This window comes from Saccopteryx leptura, chromosome 1, assembly GCF_036850995.1.
Source record: "Saccopteryx leptura isolate mSacLep1 chromosome 1, mSacLep1_pri_phased_curated, whole genome shotgun sequence".
NCBI lineage: Eukaryota > Metazoa > Chordata > Mammalia > Chiroptera > Emballonuridae > Saccopteryx > Saccopteryx leptura.
Window position 1 is genome coordinate 94,393,896 of NC_089503.1, and position 23,470 is coordinate 94,417,365.

Here is a 23,470-nt window from a genome sequence, read left to right on the forward strand (position 1 = left end):
CATTTCTTCCTGGAATTAAAACTCATTTCTACAGATCTTACAAAAGATGTTATTCAAGATATTTATGTAGAATAGGTTCTGACAATTCATTCTAACGGCTAAGTAACCTCTGGTTTCCTACTCTGGATTTCAGCTCACACCTTCTTTCAGCTTCTTGGCCCATAGCGCCTATGAGTTCCATTCCTTTCCCTCTTTTTGGCTTTTCCACTTTTCTGTGGTGATTTACTTCAGTATTCCTGCTTCACAGACTTAGTGTGGCAGGATCATAAATCTTCTTCCTTTTTTATTTCTTTCTTGATACAAGGACCCAGAAATACTTCCTAACAGCCCTTTGCTCATATGATCTGCTTCTATGGCCTTAGCCTTCTGACTCCCAAATATTTCATTTTTGGAGTTAGCACAGCCTCTGGCAAGTGTGACCTTTTCAGCATGTGACTGAAACCATGTCCTTAACTCCCTAAGAAACAAAGACAGTTCTCTGGTCTCTCAACATTTTTGTATCTCAAAAGGGGGCTTTTAGCTCAATATCTTTACACCCAGGTTTTCCTATTTTTATTCTAAAAACAGATGCTCATTCTTCTTCTCATCAGTTGTACGTACTATATCCAGCACTTTTTCAGCTTTGAGGCAAAATTAAGCTTCTTGATTAGTTTCCACAAGAAATTCATGTAGGTTTATTGAATATGAGGTCACAGGGAGAGGTCCCCTCAGGAAGTGCACAGCCTGTCTCCCAGGAAATCTTTGTCTTATTTCTACAAAGTTCGGCTGTTCTTACTTTATTCTTTGAAACTTTCTTGGCATCCACTGTCTCCTGTCTTTATTATGTAAAATAGCTCTTTGCTCCTCTGAAGGAAACCCTGTGCCAGACCAGTACCCTTGCTGACTCTTCTAGACATGGATGAGTGTCGACAGCTTTACAGCTGTTCAACAAATATTGCTTTTTCCTTATGGAAGGATTCTCTGACCAGCTGCTGTTAATAAAAAAGATACACACACCTGTATCTCTACTCATAAAATGGGGTTATTAATACTTCCATAAGGTTGTAAAAAAGATGAAAGGAAATAGTGAACAGAGAACTGAGTGCCGAATTGTCATCATCCTCACTGAATGAAATCAGATTACACAATTTGTATCTCCTCTCTCTGGGTCTGTGTGGTCACCTCCATTCTGACACTTTCATTTGAGTTGTCTGAGGTTGCTTCTAGCTTTGAGCTCCAAGAGCAAGCACTTGATCTTACCCACCCTTGTATCTCCATAAGTTGCTGTGGTATCCATTGCAGAGTGATTCACAATAAATATTTGTTGAACAATTGAATCTTCTTGGTTGAAGGACCTTCTGGTATATTCGAAAAAGGCACTATGTGTAGGAAAAAAAGACAGATCTGGGGAGAAATGAAAACTATGGTGGGGCCATTACTGGAATCAAGCACTGAAAACAGCTTGCAGGGAGGGGCCAGGAGCAGCTGTGCTCTGTGGGTCCCCAGAGCCAACACCATGGTGCACACAGAGAAGATGCCAGGGCTTCCCGCTTCTCACATTCATTTTATGTTTCAGCAGCTTTGTGTTTAATATTTTAGACTTGGTGAATTATTTATGTTTTAATAAGTAACTTTTAATGGCAATGAATGATGTTGTAACTATATGAACTATTTATCATAAGTCCCTCAAAGCAAAACAGAACAGATTTAACTCTTAAGAACCTCCAAGCTTTCACCAAGTTCTCACTGCAGGTTAGCCCTCTTTGTATGGTCTGAGCAGTCACTCGCTTAACAGAATGGGAGGAGGAAGAAATCTGCTTGGCTGCCTGGGATCTAATTTTGTGTGGTTCCTTCCCTGTACACTCTGCTTCTCCCAGACCCAGGAGAAGTCTGTGTGGGGTGAGGGCTAGGCTAAAGCATGAGAGTATCCCACCAATATGCTAATTGTATGATGTCTTATCAATCTGAGAGTCTTAAACGTTTGTTCATCAGAGGCCAAGGACCTATTTCATGAGGAAAGGATGCAGATTGCAGATGGTGGGAAGAGGCAGATATGGCTCTTAGTGATTTATATCAGCCCCAAACTTGTGTTCCCAATTGAGGAAAAAGAAATCTCTGCATTGATCCAACCAAGGCAGCTCAAGAACGTGCCGTCTCGTGCTACTTGAACAAGTTTCTAGAGTGGGTGAGGGACTCATCCAACCCCAAGCAGTTTTAAAAAATATTTCTTCCAACTATCTAGACAAGCACCTTGAGAAGAGCTCTTATAAAAGACACCGTTCCACCTCATGAAATTTTCAATGATGTCTTAGCATACATTATTGATTGACACTGTTGCTGCACACTAGAACATCCAAGAAGCCAAGCGACCCTCGGAGAGCTGGAGAACCAGTTTATTACCCCAGCAGGCCCAGGGGAGTTTACACTCCAAAGTCTGAGCCCTGACTGGCAGGGTCTTTGGGGTTTTAAGGTCACATGGTTGGGCGGGGTCACAAGGTATGCGGAATGTGGATGTGCATTTACAGAAGCTAAAATGGTGGAATTAGTAAAAGCAGAACACAGAAGCAGTAACAGCCATGTCAAGGTGAAGCATTTTGTTTTGTCATCATGAGGTCATAGCCATATCAACACCCCACCTGATGTCACCTTAATACTGATCCATATTTAGTTTCACCATGTCACAGTCTAATAAATACAAAATTCACTGCTTCTTCCTCTGTATTCTCTTGGTATTTCCATAGAGTGTTTATTGTGACACGAGTTGGACTTACAACAAATCTTTTAGTTTGGGGAGTAGTTGAACTTTGGCCCAAGAAAATTATCTTACAAATGTATGATTCTACCTATGTATATATATAGGAATATATAATCTGAATCTTGATAGGATTTATTAAGTTTGATCTCCACGGATTTATTGGTATATGGGATTGTTTTTATTATTTTAGCAATTGGTGACTGTTAACTATGATGTTCTGAAATGGCCTCCTAGGTTTTGTCTCTAATAGGAGGTTCTGGAATAGCACTGTGGACATTCCCACCAAAGTAGCCCTGGTAATTATGGTCTGGCTGACTGAATAAATACATGGCTAAAACACCAGCTGGCTGGCGAAAGGTGCTGTTTTTATGTTGGGCTCTCAAACCTTGAACTGCTGCTCAGATTTACACAACTGTAAAATGGGAATAATGATTGCTGCCATGCTTCTTAATAATGGATGAACTTAGCTGATAACCAATCTCATTCTTATACACCACAAAATTTTGGTGCTGAAAAGGACCATAGATATCTATGCCAAGCACTTCCTTTTACAGAAGACGTGCCTGAGGCCAGAGATTAAAAGTCTTGCCTAGGCTATCTGTCTTACTGTAAGAGGCTCTTTCTACATAGCCAGTGACAGCTCCTGTTCCTCTTCTTCATTGTCAACATTTTGTCAGGTTTTCTCCAGAGGCACACTGTGCCTGAGAAGTCTACCTCAAGCCCAGGCCAGTCTTTGTGTAATTAAGCTAGCCATTGAAAGCAAGGAAAATTAATAAATTCCATCTCTTGTAGAAAATTAGTGAACTGATGAACTCATTGGCTGTAGGGGTTTCTGAGATCCAGATGGGCACCTGACAGAATGACATAAAGTTTTTATGGAGGCAATTAGTTCCCTCCATTTAGGGCCATTCAATTATAAGCTAATAATTAACCCCCCACCTACAACATTAAAATGTGGTTAGTCCTTCCCTAATAATATGTAAAAAGCATCAAGGTGATTAGGGGGAGGGGTGAGAAAGTTTGGAATATAGGAGGATTCATTTCAGAATAGTTGTTCAGCACTCACTCTCAGTGGCTGAGATGGCAGCATTTCTTTGGTGAGACCCATAGGCCATTTCTTTTGTTGATGAGAATGGGGAGTTCTGGAACTCATTTCTTTGACAGCTGCCAAGGACTTTCTAAAATGTAATGTGCTATTCTGGTTTAGATACCAGTTAAAAAAGACTTTTCAAGCAATGCTTGAAAAGGTTGAAACAACTGGGACTATTCAGCTTGAAGAAGAAAGAGCTGAAGAGTCCTTGAGACTTTCCCGCCACATGTGGTCTTCCAGGTAAGCCTGCCATAAGCTGTTCTTTACTTCTACTGAAGCCAGACAGAAACTGGATTAAATTTTAGTGGATTCCGGGTTAAAAATTAATTATTAATTTAGGGCAATATTATTCAGAATTCTTGGTTGAAGTAGAGAAACCCAACTCAGATTTACTCAAATGAAAAAATAATTTTGGGGGTTTTTAACCGACAATATCATGGGTTATCCAGTTCAGGAAACTTGATCCAAGGTCTCAGTCATGTTATTAGAACCAGGATTCTTCCTTCTCTATCTGCTGGTCTGCCATCCCTTCCTTCCTTTTTTTTCTCTCCTTCCCTCCTAAATTAATGTATTGAATTGAAATTAATATAATCTAATATTAACCATTTTTAAGTGAACAATCTCAGTACATTCACAAGGTTGTGCAATCACTACCCTATCTAGTTTCAAACCATCTCAATCATGCTGAAGGAAAAGTGTATGTCCATTAAATAGCTTCTCTCTATTCTCTCCTCCTCCCAGTCACTGGCACCCACCAATCTGTGTTTTGTCTCTATTGATGTATCTATTCTGGGTATTTCATATAAATGAAATCCTACAGTGTGTGACCTTTTATGTCTGTTTTCACTTAGCATCATGTTTTGGAGGTCTATTCATATTGTAGCACAGTGGTAGTCAACCTGGTCCCTACCACCCACTAGTGGGCGTTCCCGCTTTCATGGTGGGTGGTAGCAGAGCAACCAAAGTATAAAGAAAAAGATAGATTTAACTATAGGAAGTTGTTTTATAAAGATTTATTCTACCAAACTTAGCGAAAATCTGACATAAATTACTTGGTAAGTAATTATTATTATATGCTTTAACTTGCTGTAACTCTGCTTTATAAATTTTGTAAAGTAAAGTTACTTCCCTACTTTATAAATCACCATTACTGTGGAACTGGTGGGCGGTTAGAAAATTTTACTACTAACAGAGATACAAAAGTGGGCGGTAGGTATAAAAAGGTTGACTACCCCAGTTGTAGCATATATCAATACTTCATTTTTTATGGCAGAATAATATTCCATTGTATGTATAGACCACGATTTGTTTAACTATTCATCCACTGATGGATATTTGGACTGTTTCCACTTTTCAGCTATTGTGAATAGTGCTGCTATGAGCCTGTATGTACATGCACTTGTTTAAATACCTGTTTTTAATTCTTTTTTACATACCTTGGAATAGAATCGCAGGATCAAAGGGTAATTCTATTTTAGTGTTTTGACAAACTACCAAACTGATTTCCACAGTGGCTAACCCATTTACATTTTCACTAGCAATATACAGTGGTCCAGCTTCCTCCACATCCTCACCAACACTTATAATTTCCCTTTAAAATAATTACAGCAGCCTCGTGGGTATGAAGTGTCACTTCATTGTGATTTTGATTTGCATTACTTCCTCTTATAAGGGCTACATTGTTCTTCAGGCTTTCACCATGGTGGGGTGACCAGCTCAATTTGCCAAGAAAGTTCCAGGCAAGCGAGGGTAAGTTGGTAGCCCAAGTGGAGGGAAAGGTGGCTCCTGTAATCTTGGGATTGTATGATAAGCAAGAGATAGCATAATTTCCCCATAATCCTAGAATAGTTGTGATGACTGTTCAGCCATTCTGATTGGCCTGACTTGAAATACATGTCGATCCCTGGACTCTCTGTGGTCAGAGAAATGAATTATTTTTATGTGTTTAAGCATATGTTCACCTTGAGTTGAAGGATTCGGTTATTTTTTTAAAAAATAGGGTGGGACTAGGATTATTATAGAATTGAGGAGGTGATTTTACAAATAAAGGAACGCTCTATTTTTATTACAAGTATCTGTGGGCACCAGCTATTGTGCTTACACATAGATTATTCCATTTAGTTCTCAAAATAACCCTACTGCATAGATATTGATTCCCCAGTATTAGACACAACAAAATTGAGTTTTTAGAAAAGTTAATTATACGCTAAGTCACGTAAGTAAGTGCTGGAGACAGAATAAGCAATTGTTTTAAATTAAGATATAATTAACATGTAATATCGTATTCATTCTAGGTATACAACATAATGATTTGATACATATATCAAATATATGTAAATTATTTATATTAGCTTTTAATATGACATAGTATAAAAATGAATTTCAGGCAGCAAGGAGAATTGAACTTCAGAAAAAGGTTTAAGAACCTTCCCTCAGGACTTTGCATGAGTCAGGACCCATTCAGGAAAGTGAGCCACACCAGTTATTTCAATATAGAATTTAATAAGAGGAATTTGTTAAACAGATATTTAACCCTTTGAGTAGTACGACTGTTCATGTACATCCTCGTGCCTCCTGACCATCCAGAGTATGATCGATTTATTTTAAAAATGTGTAAGGCAAAATTAAAAAAAGGAAAATGTATGTTCTTTTTTTTCTCCATAAATTGGTTATCAAACAAACATGATTTTAAGTTAATAAAATTGTAACTAGAACTAATTTTATTTATTGAAAAAAAACTCACTGCTGGGGGTCAGCGAGCATGAAAAACTCACTACTCAAAGGGTTAAATAGTTAAAGGCAAAAGTAACACTGAGGTAACATAAGTATAGCAGTTTCAGGAAGAAGCTACTACTTCTACAGCTGCTAGGGGAACAGAGACAAGAGGTTAAGGTTATTAGAATCTAGAATCTAGGAGAAGAGGCCCCAGACAACTGGTTGGTGCTGGTATCTCTGAAGAGGTGTAATTACGCTGGTCTGGGAGTGTGGTAATATTTGAAACTGGGACCTACGATAGTACTGCTGTAGGTACAGAAAGCATAAATGGAGACAGGATCCCCTTTGCAGCTTTCCAACCTCCCTAGGTACAGGGCACCGTGGGCAAAACAGTAATACTGTTTGCAGGTCCTGGCTTCAGCATCATGAAGATTATATAGCAGGGTGGGTTGGGAGCTGAGAGACCATAGCTTAATCACCAACACTACTGCCTTTATTTATTTATTTTTTTAATTGAAATAATAGCTTTTTATTTTAAAAATGTTTTCATTAAATTTATTGGAGTGACATTGGTTAATAAAATTATATAGGTTTCAAGTATACATTTCTATAATACATCATCTGTATATTGTGCTGTGTCTTCGCCATCCAAAGTTAAGCCTCTTTCTGTCACCATTTATCTGTCTTTTACCCTCTTCTGCTTCCCACTCTCCTTTTCTCCCCCTTTTTTGCTTAATCCCTTCACCTTTTCCATCCAGCCCCCAACCCTGCCTCCTCTGACAGCTGTCAGTGTTCAGTATCTATAAGTCTGTTCCTATTTTGTTTATTTTGTTCATTAGATTCCATATATCAGTGAAATCATATGGTATTTATCTTTCTCTGTCTGGCTTATTTCACTTAGCATACCAATGGCACATTTCACAGAACTAAAACAAATACTTAAAAAAAATTGATATGGAAACACAAAAGACCCTGAATAGCCACAGCAATCTTAAAAGAAAGAACAAAGTTGGAGGAATCATGCTACAAACTCTACTACAAGGCCATAGTGATCAAACAGTGTGGTACGAGTAGGCATAAAAACAGACATAGAGATCAATGAGTAAAAAACAGAATAAAGAGCCCAGAAATCAACCCATACTTTTATGCTCAATTAATATTTGACAAAGGAGGACAGAACATACAGTGGGACAAACACAGTCTATTCAATAAATGGTGTTGGGAAAATTGGGCAAATATGTGCAGAAAATGAAACTACATCACCTTCTTACACTATGCACAAGAATAAACTCAAAATGGATTCAAGACTTAAAAAAGACTTGAAACACTACTGCCTTTAAGAGGGGGAAGCGCTTATCTTTCAGAGTCCACAGTAAGACTGATTATACAAAAATTGGAAAGATGGCTAGATGCATTTTAAAAAAATAATCCCAGAAGCTTTTTATTTTTCTGAATTTAGATTTACTTTTGTAGACTTAAGGAATTAGCATATTAACATCTGTCTTCCTTTGTACAGATGACTGCCAGCCCTCTCCCAGTCCTTTCCTAGATAACATTATTTTTGAAACTTTCAAACCATCTCAAATTCATTTACATTCTGTAATTTACCCATTGAAGTATTGTTAGGAGCTGGTGAGAAAAGACAAGGGCTTTGAAATCAGAAGGGTGCGGGCTTAATCTTGCCTCTTCCACTTTGCTTGTGGTGTAACCTTGGGCAAGTTAATTAGTCTTAATTGCCTCATCTTTTAAAGGAACATGGATAATGCATATTAATATTGTAGAGTTTTTATATTAGGTTTCCATGGCATAATGTATAAAAGCAGCTGGAATGCTGTGTGGCACAGCAACAAAGATTTTAAAAAACTAATTCCATTCCTGTTCCTTTTACTCAGCCCTTCTACTTCCGATCAAACTAGAGCTTCAGACGTATTACCTCTGTGAGTGCAGAATCTTACTTTGCAGCAACAAACAAAAATTGGGCAGGCACTAATTTCCCTTGCATAATTTCCAATAGTTCTCTTTTAAAGCACCCCGAAATAATCCAGCAATATAAACTGGATTGCAAAATCACAGCCAAGAGAGATTCCCTATTTTTTCTTTCCAACTAGATAGCCAGCCGTCTCTGGTTCCCCACCCCTAAGTTTGGACCTCAAAACTGGTTGTTGTTTTTACCTTGTTTCCCTGAACTGCCCTAAGATTTTTTTATTGAAAACTGGGACAAAGACCTATCTTCAGGATAGGCAGGATAGAGGTTGGTGAATTGTGCATTTCAAGGACATACTTCCAAGGTTTGGGAAATGGTACTTCTGAATTAACAGAAGCCTCCTCTCTTGGGAAGTATGGGTTAGGAGAAGTAATGCTGACAAAAGTGCCAGGTACTCTTTGGGCTGCTTTATAATGAAATTATAACTGGATAGTTACAGATGGGTAGAAGTCTTGGGTGCCTGCCTCAAAATACAGTCTAACATAGTAAGGGTAACAGAGAGAGACATAGAGAACTGTTTCATTTTCAGGAAATGAGTAATTGGATCATAATTTGCCTTTACCTCATCAGAGAGTAAAAGCATACTGAGCATCTCCTGTACCCTCCCTGACTTTTACTGAGCCACTGAAGATTTGATACATGTTGTCAAGAGTTTTTCTGAATACGGTCCTTGCTGGGTGGCATTGCTCCCCCGTAGAGCAAGGGTTAACACAGGCTGCTACCACAGCATTTCAGATCGGCAAACACATCATGGAGCTAACTGAATTTGGCTTCAGTGTCCTAATAGGTCTCTTTGCACATGGGAGTTAATAACCTGTGAAAACTCAAATTTAAAAGCAAACGCATCTTTAAATCACATGAGGACTGAAAAGCAGGGCAACGCTCTAGCTTTCTTCTTTTTAAACAACGTGTTTCCTTTTTTCCTGCTTCTGTTTGCTTGTTTCATCTTAACTTTTTATCCTTTGTTTGAATCAAAGTGCTTCCTGGACTGCAAACTCATGATGCTGCTTTTCAGCCTCGACTGAATTTTTACAGCAAGTCATAAACCCTTGGAAATGGGATTTATAATGGAAACGCTGATCCAGCCCTAGCTAGTGTGGCCAAAGAGGTGTTCTAATAATACTGGAGAGTAATATTCTCTAAATCTAATGCTCTATAGATTTTCTTTTTCTTGCTATGATTCATACTGACCCAATTCTTTCTCTAACTTCTTCAGTGCCAAAGTGGTCTGCCATGACTGGCAAAGTCAAGTGCCCTTTTAGCCTGTCTGGGTTACACTGGGATCTGGCAGAACATGACCCAGGAAATTCCTATAGGCACAGACACAGCAAACAAGTGATTTAACCTTTCAATTTCTGTTTCCCACCTGTAAAATGGGCATAACATATCTGTTAGTTGGTTGCAGACTCTCTTTTTTATAACTGTTATGTAGTAGATAATCAAAAATATTTGTACACTGAATGAGTGAAGCAGTGTGTAAGTAGTATATAATCCACACAGGGACTCAGACCCAGGGGACAAATGAGGAGCTTGCTATGCATTTGGGGTACATAGTCAAGGTGAGAGCCACAAGGTCCTATGTATGTGTACACAGCCACCCAGATGCCTTTACCACCTCTGGTCTGAATGAGGATTTGGTCTGGATTCTTTGAAGCCTGCAGGTAAAGGTTAGGAGACTCCAGTTATGGGGACAGAAGGCTGTAGGAGCTGGGACATGGGAAGGGCCTGGCTTACACAGTGTAGTAGAAGAACAGAGAGTGCAGGCTCTGTCCTCAAACTGCCACGTTCTGATCCTAATTCTGCTTACTAGCTGTGTGACATCAGGTGAATTGACTTCTCTGACTTCCAGTTTCATCTTCGATTAAGTGGGGTTAAGAGCAGTTTGACCTCATATGCTACGGTGAGGATTTCACCAGGGAGCTCCCCAGGGGAAATCTGAAACTGGGCTCCTGCACAGAGGGCAGGGAGAGACTGAGGAAAGAGGCAGGCCACTACGGATTGTTAGGTGGAAGGTTTGATAGCATGGGAGCTTACACAGGAGGCTGGTCTTCAGCAACCACAACATAAATCTCTACGTGTGCCCGATGGAATCTTAAGAACTTACATAGAGGCCTGAACTGGGCTCAGGCATGCATACCGTTCAGGTGGGGTCAACAACACCTGTCTCAAGGGTGCATCCTTGAAATGGCTTTGGCTACAGACTGTGGGCAGAACTTCCATTCCAAAGAAATGGGGGAGCGGTGAGGAACTTCCAATTGCCTGAGTCCAGCTCTTGTGTTAACTAGTGGTCACGTCCTCCAAAAACAGCTTAAGAATATATCAGGCATATGTCTGAAACATGAGCATTGATTGATCAGTGTTATGGATTATTTCGCATTTATTACTATTTTGGATGAGAGAGCGAGTTTAATTGCTAGGAGGTGGCATTGTCACAGAAAAAGCAGAGGTGGGGTGGGAATTCCAGAAACATCCTTAGAATCTTCCAGGAAAACAAGAGCCCAGGAAGGCAGACGAAAAGAGCAGACATTTTGGTGGAGCATCTCCAATTCTTCCCAAACTGAGTGGAAAATTTAACACAGGGTAGTCAACCTGGTCCCTACCGCCCACTAGTGGGCGTTCCAGCTTTCATGGTGGGCGATAGCGGAGCAACCAAAGTATAAATAAAAAGATAGATTTAACTATAGTAAGTTGTTTTATAAAGATTTATTCTGCCAAACTTAGCGAAAATCCGACATAAAGTATTTGGTAAGTAATTATTATTATATGCTTTAACTTGCTGTAACTCTGCTTTATAAATTTTATAAAGTTACTTCCCTACTTTATAAATCACCATTACTGTGGAACTGGTGGGCAGTTAGAAAATTTTACTACTAACAGAGCTACAAAAGTGGGCGGTAGGTATAAAAAGGTTGACTACCCCTGATTTAACAGGTAGGGCCTGAGACAGCTTCTCAGAACCTGAAAGCACGATTTCTTCCTGCTGTGGTTCTATCCATTTTCCTCTTGGCAAATTGCAGTCGGCTCGGCTCTGCCCCCAGGTTGAAGAGCTGGTCAAAGAGCCCAGAGCCTCGTTAACTCCTGTTTGAACATAAAGGGTTGGGGTTGGGAATTGGGGATGGGGGGTGTGTGTGTGGGGGTTATGGCAACAATTCCAGGGTGAGTTGAGGTAAGGTGAAAAGCATCTTTTTTGCTTGCTTGTCCTTTGAAGAGCTTCACTGAGAGGTCTTACTGTGCCAAAGAAGGGGAAAGAAGATTGATTCAGCTCTATAGATACTCTCAGATTGATAGACATTGATTTACCTCTTTACATGTAGTTTGGTGGCCCTGGCCCATTGGCTCTTTGGTAGAGCATTGGCCTGGGGTGTGGATGTCTCAGATTCAATTCCCAGTCAGGGCACACAGGAGAAGCCACCATCTGCTTCTCTATCCCTCCCCCTTTATTCTCACTCTCTCTCTTCCCCTCCTTCAGCCATGGCTCTATTGGTTCGAGCACATTGGTCCCAAGGGCTGAGAATGGCTTCACGGAGCCTCCACTACAGGTGCTAAAAATAGCTCAGTTGTGAGCATGGCCCAAGATGGGCAGAGCATAGGTCCCAGGGTTGCTGGGTGGATCCCGGTCAGGCACATGCGGGATTCAGTCCCTCTATCTCCCCTCCTCTCACTTGGAAGAAGAAGAAGAAAAAATTACATGTAGTTAGGCACCTGATGCTTAGCAAAGGCCATTAAAAATGGTCTTTTTGAAGAAACGCTAAGCGAGACAATGCGAAAAGCAGGTGTCTGACTTTCTTCCTGTTTTGCCTGCCTTTGGAAAGCTTCTTAAGAAACATAGGGACTTAGCCTGACTTGTGGTGGCGCAGTGGATAAAGCGTCGACCTGGAATGCTGAGGTCACCAGTTCAAAACTCTGGGACTGCCTGGTCAAGGCACATATGGGAGTTGAAGCTTCCTGCTCCTACCCCCCCCCCCTTCTCTCTCTCTCTCTCTTCTAAAAATGAATAATTAAATAAAAATAATTTTAAAAAAACACCATAGGGCCTTGCCTCCATCAAATAAGAACCATGACAGGCTTTGTGCAGCTTACCCTGGAAAGATGCTGAGAGAACTACAAAGATCCAGACATAGAATGCAGGGTCAGCGCTGGACGGAATCCTAGGTAGCGCCAAGCAATCCCGCGGTCTTCAGGTGAAGAACCTGAGGCCCCAAGAGGAGTGACTTGCCCAAGTTTGCCTAGCTAATTAACATTATAGTTTACAACACTGTTAGGAGAATTCACCTGCTGACACAGTTGTCCTCATACAGGCTCTTAATGAAAATTTTGCTGACATTGTTTTTGAACAAAATAGGTCACAGGTAGTCTCCTGTGGACAGTGAATAGCCAACTCGCGAGGGCGGCAGGATGCCCGGGGGCGAGGTGGGGGCTGAGGGAAGCTGTGGACTCTCTTTGGAAGCAGATTTCTCAGGTGCTGACTGGGCTGGGGCACAGCTACCTCTGATTGGGGTTTTTTCCTCCTGTGGGCCTTTGTAGGATTCAGGGGAAAACCTGTTTTTATTTTTCCTACTTTGGCGTTTCTTTTAGATTCTCTGTAGAAGGAAGAGCAACAGTTGAAGGCTGGTTGTTTTTCTCCTTGTTTAGCCTGAAGGCTCTGTGCAGTTCTGGCAGTTAACCTTTTAAATGAAGGCCTTTGAAGAACACGCCTGTTTTGTCAAACTTGGCAAGTCTTGAGAGTCAGCATTCCCCGGGAGGCTTCACTCAGTGTGCAGTGAGGGAGACTGAGGTCTGGGAGCGCTCTGTCTTCTCCTTCTGGAGATTTATTTTGGCCTCCGCAGAACTCAGGGTGTCACATATGGCCTCCCAGGCTGTGCACCGCACACTTCCAGGGTCACCAGCCTAAGATGGGAATGGAGCCCGGTGTCAGGCTCTGGTCCTGATCGTCACTGAGATGCTGCAGTTGTAGAAGTCTCTGACGTTCACTAATGACTAAGAAGATGCCCCACCTGTCTCTGCTTCTGTTGGAGTTTTAGCTTCCCCGGTGCCCCCCTCTTATGTGGGCTGTTGCTATCTTCTGGCTTCCAGGGAACCCCAAACCAGGGCTCCCCCATTCTGGTAGCAGTCATGATGAGCTGCACGGTCCTCTACCCCTTGCCCTATCACAACGCTCTTGTGTTGTCCTGGATGTGCATGCCTACCAGGACTGTTGGCGTTCATAAAGGTCTATCTGGAGACAAACCAACGACCTGAAGGGAAAATTCTTCCACGGTTTTGGGAGTAGGAGCATTTTGGGAGCAGAGGGGCCTTTAGAGGAAGTCCCCAGACTCCCTCCGCATCGCCCCGCCCCCGCCAGCGTGCTTTCCCGTAGGATCATTTGTTGCCCAGTTAGTCCTCAAGCATCCTTCTCTGTTTCTGCGTTCTCCCACACGAGGGCAGGGCCTCTCCGTTAATTACCCCTGACACCACCCACCCCTGGGTTAGGACCCTGCCCTTGGAAGATTAGCTGGGACACAGACCCTTTCCCTTTTCACCCTCCAGGACAGCTGAGAAAAGATGGCTTTTTCAAAAAGAGCTTTTGTTTATGCTGGCGAGCCTTTAATAAAAGACACAGGAACCCTGTATTTCTTTCCTAACATTTTCTAAATGGGCAAAATTTTTTTAAACCCAGGAATGAAGAGGACTAATAAGGTAGGTTAAGGAGAAAAGTTACTTAGAAAATATTAAAAAAAAAATAAAATAAAAAAATAAAAGGGGCCTGACCTGTGGTGGCGCAGTGGATAAAAGCGCTGACCTGGAAATGCTGAGGTCACCGGTTCGAAACCCTGGGCTTGCCTGGTCAAGGCACATATGGGAGTTGATGCTTCCTGCTCCTCACCCCTTCTCTCTCTCTGTCTCTCTCTCCTCTCCCTCTCTCTCTCCTCTCTAAAATGAATAAATTACAAAAATAATAAAATAAAAACAAATAAACATTTTTCCCAATGCCTCCCCCCAAATTCCGTGGCCAATCACTTGGTCTTGACTGTGTTTCTCAAATGTGCTCACTTTGTCCTGTTGGCCACAATCAATTCTTTTAATGAAAAAAAAAAGGAAAAAGGAATCTAAAGTCAAATCTAAAGTCAATTCAATGTCAGGTCAAAAGAGGCAGCACTATGACTCTTTAGCTATAATTGAAGGGAGAAAATGCATTTGTTTGGAGAGAAAAATTTTCCCCCTACACTTCCAATGGTGAAAATAATGCATCTAATGGAGTATAATGTTGAAAATATGTATATCTATATATGTATGTGTATATATGTGTGTATATATGTATATATATATATTTTGCCTCTCTGAGTACAACCGATCTGGGGTTCTGGTCACCTGCCCCCACAATAGCCAATAAGCAGATACTAAGTCTGAGAGGGAAACAGGTGTCTTTAATCAAGATTGTCAGCAACCTGAGAAGACGGGGGCATATTCTAGCCCAAAGCCTGCCTTACAATCTCAGTTGTAAAGGCTGATTGTATAATCTCTCAGGGGGAGGTTGTACAATGGACTGCATACAGTTAATCCTGTAGGAGTCATGAAGCAGGATGGCCAGCTCTCAGAATCGTAATCTCTTTTCTGGGATGTCAAGGTCATTCTTATCTAATCACAGTCTTATTGCTTCTTGGGCACCAGTCATCCTCCTCAGGGGCCAAGACAATATCCCGCTTCAGTAGTTTTCCTGCATTCCTGGATGGGAGGCAAAAGACAATCTGGGAAGTAGGTTACATACTAGAAATCATAGGCATATATTTTATTATTGATTATATATTGATACCCTGTCATGAATTTATGATTTCTCTTAGCTCAGGATATCCATCTGCCTGCCAGTATGTTAGAAATAGCACAGAAGGAATGAAAAGACAAAGCACAGGATGATATTCAGATTCTGGCATGCAAAATAGCGTCAGTAAGCCTGAACAGGTGGTGGCGCAGTGGATAGAAAGTTGGACTGGGTCGCGGAGGACCCAGGTTCAAGACCCCGAGGTCCCCAGCTTGAACACGGGCTCATCTGGTTTGAGCAAGGCTCTCCAGCTTGAGCCCAAGGTCGCTGGCTTAAGCAAGGGGTCACTCAGTCTGCTGTAGCTCCCTGGTCAAAGCACATATGAGAAAGCAATCAATGAACAGCTAAGGTGCCACAACGAAGAATAGATGGTTTTCATCTCTCTCCCTTCCTGTCTGTCTGTCCCTATCTGTCCCTTTCTCTGACTCTCTCTGTCTCTGTGACAAAGAAAAAAAAAAGAAGTCAGTAAGACTTGGAAACCAGGCATTTTAGAACGATAAAGGATTTTACTATATTAATCTAGGATTCTAGGTGCTATCTAACAAGTCAAGGACTAAGCCTGTAGGATTCATATTAATAGATGTCTCTTATAATGTAGAGAAAGCACCTTTATTCAAGAGAAGATTCAGATCATAGGGTTCTTTCAATGTGCAGAAAAAATTCCTTTGTTTGCAATAAAGTTTAGCCACAGGATTAGAGGGTAAGAATGAGTTACAGTATTGGTTCTCAAAGTGTGGCCAGATCAGCAACAGTACCCGCATCATTTGGGAACTTGTTAGAAGTGCAAATTTCCTGGTCCCACCTCAGATTTACTATACCGAAACTGTAGGGATAGGGCTCAACAATTTTTTTAGCAAGACTTCTGGGCATTTCTGATGCACACTAAGATCTGAGAAGCACTGGTAGAGAGAAGACTCCACTCTTTTCATCAGGGCATTTGGGAGGATGGAGGAAAGTAGCATAGGTGGTGTATTTATATGTTTGTTTTTCTTTTCTCAAAGCTTCAGCCCAGAAACGGGAGGCATTTAGAGAAGTAAGAATGACACAAAGGGCACAGGGTCCCCCCCCACACACACACACACCCCTGTTTGCAATTCTGTGTGGTGGCCATCTCTTAGGTTGTCCTACAGCAACTGAAAGAGAAGTTGCTATTGCTATATGGCTAGGATGAGAAGCTTTGAACTTTTAGTTTTTCTAAGCATTCCGTAAGTCCCCTGTGGCATAGATAGTCCCAGACTTAGATGAAAATCCAGCTAGGGGGTTATCCATAGGAGTGGGTCTATTAGGGGGTGAAGTGATTTTGAGCAAGGGTTGCAAAGTAGGTTTCTTAGGCCAAGGCAATGGGAGGCACAATCATCTCTCAGAGGATTCTATAGAATCAGAAAGATCCCCGCTTAACCAGGTTCGTATAGGGCTTTCTCTTGTCAAACTGAGAGACAATGACACCAGCCACAGAGTGGACAAGGAACATTATTCAAAAGTCCAAGACCAAGTCCCCCCTCTCTTTCCCAGTTACATAAGTTAAATATATTCCTTTTACTCTAGTTAGTTTGAATGGGTTTCTATCACTTGCAATGAAATAATGTCTGGAAAATATGCATCTTAAACTCAGTAATGCAAAATGAAACTCATCTTTCCCCAGTCTGGTCCTGTTCTGTATGCCATTTCCACGCATGATACCACCTTGGGTCCCATCATCCAGGTCAAACCTGGTTTCAACATGAACTCTTTTATCTCCTTCCTCCTCTCCTCCCTACTTTTTTTTTCTCTTGGACCTGATTACTTTTTTTGTTTTATTCCACTGTAGCTCAGGTTGCTGGAATCCCCCTGGATTATTGCATTAGCTTCTTAACTAGAGTACCCACCATCATTCTTGTCTCTTCCCTTCTCCACAGTCCAGCAAGAGGGATTTTCCAAGGTGGCATTTTACCATGTGACTCACTGACTTCTGTCCCAGACACCTGGCCTTTGTTATGCATTGTGACTCTCTAGGAGGCTTTATAAGACACATTTTTAAAATAAATTTGACCATAAGACTTTTATTTATGAAATATATTATGGGGATAATGTTCTGCTGAACACAATTTGGGAAACAATATTCTAGAAGAATTTAAGGGCATGAATTACAAATTCTTCCCTCCACTATTAAAAGACTTTATATTTGATTCTTATAAAATATGACATTTTACTAACAGTAATTACAGTGATGCCTCGGTTTTCGTTGAATTAGGTTATCGACGATTTCGGTTTTTGTTGATTTTTCTGCGAAAAATTCGTCTCGGTTTTCATTGGTTGCCTCAGATTTTGTTGGCGTGCCCACGTGACCTTGCTGCTAATTTTGCAAAAACAAAGGGCAACCCACATGTTCTCCTGCTCAGTGTGGCATTGTTTCTCATTGTGTGAGTATCACCCTGCACGTCTAGCCAAACAATTCCATTGCTTTCCAGTGTTTTTGTGTTTCTTTTATTGATTGTGAGTGCAAATACTACAGTTACATGTAAGTGATTACTGCATATACAGTATTTGGTGTAATAATGTGTTTATTTGCGTTTTTCAGTTTCAAAATGTATTTAATATACGTAAGATAAAATCACATGTGCTCAAATCTTATTGTCCCTGTTAAGTGTTTTCCTTGTAATAAGTTAACCCTTTCCTTTTAGCTCCATTATGGGACCAAAGTTTCCAGAGCCAGCAGCGCTTTGAAGAATAAGGCCGGGAACACGATCTAGTTGAAGAAGGAAATCATTGAAAAATATGAGAGCAGCTTCAAGATTGCTAAAATCAGCCCTGGCCAGTTGGTTCAGTGGTAGAGCGTCAGCCTGGTGTGCCGGAGTCCCGGGTTTGATTCCCGGCCAGGGCACACAGGAGAAGCGCCCATCTACTTCTCCACCCCTCCCCTTCTCCTTCCTCTCTGTCTCTCTCTTCCCCTCCTGCAGCCAAGGCTCCATTGGAACAAAGTTGGCCCGGGTGCTGAGGATGGCTCTGTGGCCTCTGCCTTAGGCGCTAGAATGGCTCTGGTTGCAACAGAGCAACGCCCCAGAGGGGCAGAGCATCGCCCCCTGGTGGGCGTGCTGGGTGGATTCCGGTCGGGCGCATGCGTGAGTCTGTCTGACTGCCTCCTTGTTTCCAACTTCAGAAAAATACAAAAAAAAAAAAAAAAAAAAAAAAAAAAGATTGCTGAAATCAGCCGCATGTATGGGGAAGTCCCCATCCATGATAACTTCCATTGTGGTGAAAAAGAAATCAATAAAAGAGGCTAATGTAGCAAAAGGAGTGGATGTGTTAACAAAACAGAGATCACAAACAATTGAAGATGTCAAACAGTTATTATTAATTTGGATCAATCAGAAACAGTTAGATGGTGATTCTGTTTCGGAGGTCATCATATGTGAAAAGGCCAGACTGTTGTATGCTGATCTCATTAAGAAAATGCCTGGGATGAGTGCTAGTGTACTTAGTGATTTTAAGGCCAGCAGAGGCTGGTTCGAAAAATTCAAGAGGCACACTGGCATGCACAGTGTTAGTGTTACTAGGCATGGTGAAAGTGTGAATTTGGCCGAAAAATTTGTGTCCAAATTCAAAGATTACGTAGAGGCTGAAGGATTCATCCCCCAACAAGTTTTCAACTATGATGAAACTGGCCTCTTTTGGAAGAAAATGCCAAAGAGGACGTTCATTACACAAGAGGAAAAGGCACTGCCAGGACATCAGCCTAGGAAAGATAGGCTAATTCTTTCATTGTGTGGTAATGCCAGTGGTGATTGTAAAGTGAAGCCCTTACAACTGGTGTACCATTTAGAAAATCCTAGAGTGTTTAGCAGAAACAATGTGATTAAAAGTACAGTAAATTGTGTGTGATGTGGATGGCAAACAAGAAAACAGGATCACAAGGCCAGTTTTCATTGAGTAGATGAATGAAGTATGAAAAAATAGCTCCAGGATAATCAGTTGCCCCTTAAGTGCCTCCTGGTAATGGACAATGTTCCTGCACATCCTCCAGGTTTGGAAGACACACTGTTGGAGGCATTCAGTTTTATCACAGTGAAGTTCTTGCCCCCTAATACCACACCACTCATCTAGTCCATGGACCAGAATGTCATTTCAAATTTCAAGAAACTATACACAAAAGCAATGTTTCAAAGTGCTTTGAGGTGACATCAGATACAGAATTGTTTTTAAGAGAGTTCTGGAAAAAACATTTCAACATTCTCAACTGCATTAGCCTCATAGATAAGGCTTGGCAGGCAGTGACATCCAGGGTGATGAACTCTGCCTGGAAGAAATTATGGCCAGGATGTGTGCATGAGAGAGATTTTGAAGGGTTTGAGCCTTCCCCGATGACCCTACACATGTGGTGCAGTCAATTGTTGATTTAGGGAAGTCCATGGGTCTGAAGGTGAGTGGTGAGGATGTGGAAGAGTTGGTGGATGACCTCAGTGAAGAACTCACCACTGAAGAGCTACAAGACCTTTACCTAGAGGTGCAGCAGATGGCAGATGAAGAAGCTGCTTCAGATGAGGAGGAAGAGACAGGGGAGAATGTGCCTTCTTCAGAGATTAAGGACATCTTCTCCATGTGGAGTAAGGTACAGGGGTTTGTGGAGAAAAATCACCCAGACAAAGCTGTTGCAGGCTGTGTCTGCAACTTGTTTAATGATCATGTCTTGCTCCATTTTAGGCAAATCTTAAAGAAGTGGCAGAAACAGACCTCTTTGGACAGCTCTCTTGTGCGACATGGGTCCACTGACTCTGAAGCTGGTCCTAGTGCCAAAAGACCAAGAAGGGAAGTGACCCCAGATAGTGCCTTGATACCTAAGGTCCTTATGGAGGAGAATCCCCTTCCAAACAATAATATCTGCACCTGTCTCTCCCCTCCTCGCCGTCTTCCATTCGCTAAGAAGAGTCTTCAGAAAGGTAAATGCCATGTTAAATGTTCATTTATTCTTTACATTAGTCCTTTATATTAATTTTCTATTAATTTCTTATTGTTTTTAGTATTAAACACTACATTTATTCTCTATAAAATGTGTTTTTGGTATGTATTTTGGAGTGTCTAGAACAAATTAATTGGATTTACATTGATTCATATGGAAATAATTGCCTCGTTTTTCATCAATTTCAGGTTTCACTGATTCTTTTTGGACAGATTATCGACAAAAACGGAGGCATCACTCTATCTGACATTTATTGAATTCTTATTATAGACAGGCAATACTAAGTATTTTATATGTATAATTTTATGTAACCTCCAAAACAGCCTTTGAGGTTACTATTATATCTGCATTTTATAGTTGAGGAATTCATATATTGAAGTTTGGTTAATTTGCTCAAATTCACATGGGTGATAAATGGGAGAATTAGGATTTGGAACTAGGATCTCTTGATTCTAAAGGCTGTGTGTTTAACCAGTAGTGAATATATTTTGAATCATGTTCTATATAGCCCTGAGATTCTGCAGTTGTGTCTCAGAAGCAACTGCAAAGGAAGGAACAGGAGGAGAAGGTGATAGGGAGGATCAACTCTGTGAAATTGTGAGTCCCTGGTGGCTACTTCAACCAGAATGTCTGTGCCTTTATCTCTTTTATAAATGGAGACTCTATGGAAGACTTTTTCTTGTGCAAGTGGTTGGAACATGTTAGAAACTACTGAATTACTTGAAACTGATATTCAAGGGAAATATTTTTGGTCAAAAATCCTTTCTTTCCCATTTCTTCTGATTCTTGATACTGCATTTCCATGAAGATACTGAAGGATTATTTGACTGACGTCCAGAGTTAGCTGGTTCAGCTTATATCATTGGCAGTTTCTGCTTATGAAATCAAAGACTGTGCAAAGTTTCCTCCTTATCTCAGATATTACATTTAGGGAGTTGCAATTTATTTTAGTGGAAAGCTGGCACAGGATAGTGAGAGATAGTCAGGAGACTGTTGGTTCTAAGGAACTTGAAAATATAAAAGAAAAAGTGAGCCCTGGCCGGTTGGCTCAGCGGTAGAGCGTTGGCCTGGCATGCGGGGGACCCGGGTTCGATTCCCGGCCAGGGCACATAGGAGAAGTGCCCATTTGCTTCTCCACACCCCCTCTTTCCTCTCTGTGTCTCTCTTTCCCTCCCGCAGCCAAGGCTCCATTGGAGCAAAGATGGCTCGGGCACTGGGGATGGCTCCTTGGCCTCTGCCCCAGGCGCTAGAGTGGCTCTGGTTGCGCGGCAGAGCGATGCCCCGGAGGGGCAGAGCATCGCCCCCTGGTGGGCAGAGCTTCGCCCCTGGTGGGCATGCCGGGTGGATCCCGGTCGGGCGCATGCGGGAGTCTGTCTGACTGTCTCTCCCCGTTTCCAGCTTCAGAAAAATACAAAAAAAAAAAAAAAAAGTGAAACAGTGATAAAAACTACAAACTGAGGAGAAGAGTTTTCAAAGGGCAGGTTCCTCAAACATCTCAATAAAATTAGTTGGGAATTTTACTTAGCATAAAATCCCTTTCATCTCAGGTATTTATTCTCAAGCTGTAGACTGGTTGGCATAGATCTCTACCATTTGGCTTGAATTCTTCTCTTCCTATCCTGTTGTCTTCTTCACTTAGACACTACTTTGTTTCCTGTTAGTCAGGAGCAATTTGCCTAAACATGTAGTTATGCATTGACTTCAGCACCTTTTCTCCCAGATGTAAATGTATTGTACTTCTGGAGATTTCTTCTTCATTTCTATTTCCTCTCTGGAGGTTGAGCCTAAGCCAGACTCATTTTCCTAATGATGGTGGTTAACACTATTGCACTTCTGTGAAGACTCAGATGTTCCCAGCTTTGATCATCTTGGTACAGTAGTCCCCCCTTATTGGTGGTTTCACTCTCTGTGATTTCAATTACCCATGATCCAAACATATTAAACAGAAAATTTGTGAAATAAACACTTCATAAGTTTTAAATTGCGTATTGTTCTAAATAGCATGATGATATCACACTGTCCCACACGTTCCTGCCCAAGACGCAAATCATCCCTCTGTCCAGAATATCCATGATGTGCATGCTACCTTCCCATTAGTCACTTAGTGGCTGTCTCAGTTATAAGATTACTTACCCAAAGAGAGAGAGAGAGAGAAAGAGAGAGCTCACATTCACATAACTTTTATTACAGTATGTTGTTATAATTGTTCTATTTTATTACTAGATTTTGTTGTTAACCAATTAGAGTGCCTAATTTATAAACTTTGTAATAGGTATGTATGTATAGGAAAAAACATAATACATATGTACTGCCCAGGGTTTCAGGCATCCACTGGGGGTCTTGGAAGGTATCCTCTGAGGATGAGGGAGGACCACTATAATCGCATAAATTCCAAGGGACCTGTTCTCTAGTAATATGCTTTTAATTGTGGCCTTGGAGAAGCCACTCTGATTTGTCTTTTTTTTTTTTTTTTTTTGTATTTTTCTGAAGCTGGAAACGGGGAGGCAGTCAGACTACAGCATGCGCCCGACCAGGATCCACCTGGCACGCCCACCAGGGGGCGATGCTCTGCCCATCCGGGGCGTTGCTCTGTCACGACCAGAGCCATTCTAGCGCCTGAGGCAGAGGCCAAGGAGCCATCCCCAGCGCCTGGGCCATCTTTTGCTCCAATGGAGCCTCGGCTGCGGGAGGGGAAGAGAGAGACAGAGAGGAAGGAGAGGGGGAGGGGTGGAGAAGTAGATGGGCGCCTCTCCTGTGTGCCCTGGCCGGGAATCAAACCCGGGACCTCCGCACGCCAGGCCGACGCTCTACCGCTGAGCCAACCGGCCAGGACCCTGATTTGTCATTTTTAACTGGTTGTTAAATTAATTAATGCTTCTACTAAATTAGATGTGTTTGGTTGGAGGTATTTTGTATATAAGTCCCTTTAATGTGGGTGCATTATACAGTAGATTCAAATCTTAAGAAGTAGATTATATTAGATGACCTCCTATATCTTCTGATCGATTCATTTATTTTGCAACTCTTTTGATCTATACAATTCTTCATTTTAAGCTACATAGGAGGGCCACTATTGGCACGAGTACCCTTTAATTCAGAGACAGTATGTTAAAGGAGACTTAAATGCAGGGTAACCTGTAGTCATAGTTACAGATTTGGATGCCAGTTAGAGAGATATTAAGGGAGGACATGGGTGAGAGAGGTGTTGCCAGGTTAAC